The sequence below is a fragment of the Triticum aestivum genome, chromosome 3B (genome assembly GCF_018294505.1).
Source record: "Triticum aestivum cultivar Chinese Spring chromosome 3B, IWGSC CS RefSeq v2.1, whole genome shotgun sequence".
Classification (NCBI taxonomy): Eukaryota; Viridiplantae; Streptophyta; class Magnoliopsida; order Poales; family Poaceae; genus Triticum; species Triticum aestivum.
In genome coordinates, this window is record NC_057801.1 from 664,924,485 (window position 1) to 664,927,572 (window position 3,088).

A 3,088-nucleotide genomic window follows, 5' to 3' on the forward strand; every position below is an offset into this window, starting at 1 on the left:
AACAATCACTTATCATAAGACACGTTTGACTTCGAGTGTGATATAGGTTACATCTCACATTCTTTTCTAGCTTGTACTACTAATTTGTTGAAATGGCACTTAAGACGAGACAGTTTTAACTTGGTAGAGTGATATTATTTGCATCTTTCATATGGTGTCTAGATTTCATTGCTTCTAATTTGTTGAAATGCCTTCGCCTTAGTTTACACATCATAAGCTGTGAATATGCAATGCTGTGAATATGCAATGGCACTAATGACGAGAGACCTCTAACATGGTAGTGTGATGTTGTTTGCATCTTGCATATGATTTATTTCTTGTACTGCTTCACATTTGTTTAAACGCCATTTATGCTGAGACACTGTTAACTTGGCAGAGCGATATTTGTAGCATCTTTCATATGGTGTCTACCTTCCATTGCATTGCTTCTAATTTGGTGAAATGTCTTTGTCTTAGTTTACACATCATAGTTCTGGTTATCTCTTTCGTCCTGTTTTTCATACATATTACATCCTCCTATCATGTGGTTGTCTAACATCAAAGTTTTATTCGTCTGCATCACGCATCAATTTGTTCTGAAGAACTAAAGTGTTATTCGTTTTTCTTGTCGGCTTGACTTAACATGGCGCAGAGAAAGAGGAAGAAACAGAGAATGGTAGGGAATGAGAAGCGGATGAATCCTGCAGATTTTGCTGGTACTGATGGTGCAATAGAAGGTGAAAGTCCAGTGGAAAATTCTACAAACACGGCATCCCATGCTACACGAGCTGCAAAAAATCCAAACAGAAACAAATAGCTGCCACCAAACAAGCAGAGACAACCCTAGTTCTTGCAACACCTACCACAGTACTACCAGCTACACGACATACTCGTGCGTCAACTGAGCTAGCAGCACGTTCCCAAACTCCGTTGCCACCTGACACTACTTCCCAAGCACTCTTGACACAAGAGGAGTTGGCAATATCAGATGAACCTTGTGAGCTTCAACAGCAAGAAGGTAGTTGCTGGAGTCAAGTTACAGTTGCATGCTTCTTTATATGTAGTCTCACAGTTTGATGTACACTAACACTTCCTATGTTTGTTGTTGGACTAGCACCTAGGCGCAAGAGGAAACAAACATCAGGGATAATGCTTGATAGGTTAACTAAATCTAGAGGAGGAAGAATGGAGATCCGTTTTGTGGCAGGTTTAAAAAGGTCACGTGATGCTACAGAGTCAGCCAAGTTAGTATCAAAGGCAGCGGTTGCCGTTAGGTGTCATGTACGTATCCTCCCAACATGGATTCAGTACAGGAATGACAAAGACGAAACCCAGTTCAACACCTTCCTCGACCATTTATCTGTAAGTATGGTTATGTATGGAAACTAGTAATATCGTCTTAGTTTGTCCCATACTTTCTAGGTTGCTGATAGTGAGACTCCCATAATTTTCAACAGATGAGGTTCAAGTTGGATAGCCAAGATGATGCAACCATACAAGCTTGCACCCATGTTTTCAAGTCTGCTCTGCGACAGTATCGGTATAACTTGAGGAAAACTCACTTTGAAGGCAAGGCTAATAGTGAACTTTCCCAAACATCTCCAGTGGAAAATATATTGGATGAAGACTGGAGGGGCCCTGTTAAACACTGGTCTGATCCGAAGTATCAGGTACATTATATATATGTGATTAGATCACATGTTGAAGTCCTGTTGACGCATGTGCCCACAAATCTATCTTCTTGTAGGTCAACTGTTCAAAGAACAAGGCCAACCGTACGAAAATGAAATTCCAACAGACGACAGGATCTCATAGCTATATTGCACACTGCGAGGCTCTTGTAATTAGCTGTTGTTTCACTCTTTTTGTTGTACCATATTATTAGATCTATATTGACTTGTTTGAAATGTAGAGGAAAGCCCATAGGGACCAAAAAGTACCTGAACCAAATGCTGTGGAAATCTTCAAGGACTGTCATACCAACAAGAAGAAGGGCATGACTACACCAGTCAAAGCCGCTGTTGTAAGTCCTTAATCCTCATGCCTTTTAACTACTACTTACTCTGACTTGTGCCTTGAACTGCATGGTTTGCAGCCAATGTCTATTACTCTTTTAAATTTTATACACAATTGTCTTAGCGTATCATTGCACCTTACAAGGTTTAAAAGGGAGGAGTGATGTTCCTTTGATCTTGACCCGTAATCTAGTTCCGTGCTGGACTTGCCCACACAATGTTACAATTTCCTGTTTGTCTGTTCTCAATTGTTTTGTGATATGAATGATGTCATACTATGCTTACCATATTATAAACTTTGTCTCTTTATCCTTAGCCCTCAATACAATGTGAAGAAATAGACAATACATTAGTGATGGTACATGGTCATATGTTTGGAACCTGGTTTTATTATGTACTTTACAATAAAATACAACTAATATTTTACATGGGTTCACCAGAATAAGTTATGTATATAGACCAAAGCTATTTTGTTTGGTTTTGCTGCCTCCTTAATATCTTCTGTTCTGGTACTACTAATGTAAAACCTCAATTTTTCAGCGAGCTATGGAAAAAATGGTGGAACCGCCACCTTCTGAAGGTGGCAAGGCAACTATAACCGCAATGTTAGCTCTTGCTGCAGTGGGTCAGTACCTATCCACTAACAGTGCCAAAAGCACGTTCCTGCGTAATACTGGGTTGGTTGTTAAGGCAATATCGTCCAAACTGCCTCATGATGAAGATATGCAAGCTCAAAGCAATGTTGTATCTGCGCTCCAAACACAAGTCCATTCCCTAATAGAGGCCCTTTGTGAAACAAGGAGAAACATTCCTCAATGTCGTCAAGATATGCATGGTTTTGAAACCAGACTATCAGACATTTGCTATGTTGTTCAGGAGCCTAAGGGAAATGAAGGCGAGGGTTATGGTGTTCCATCAGACAATACAGCATGAAAACATAACAGTCAGGTCAAATGAACCGAGCTTCTGAACTTCTGGTGGTGCATTTATCTGCTAGACTGTTAAGTTTTATGCCAACCTTCCTTTTGTTATATAGTTGTAATTTGTTTTGGTGCGATACAAAATTTATTCTTAACATGCAGCCATCGGCTGAA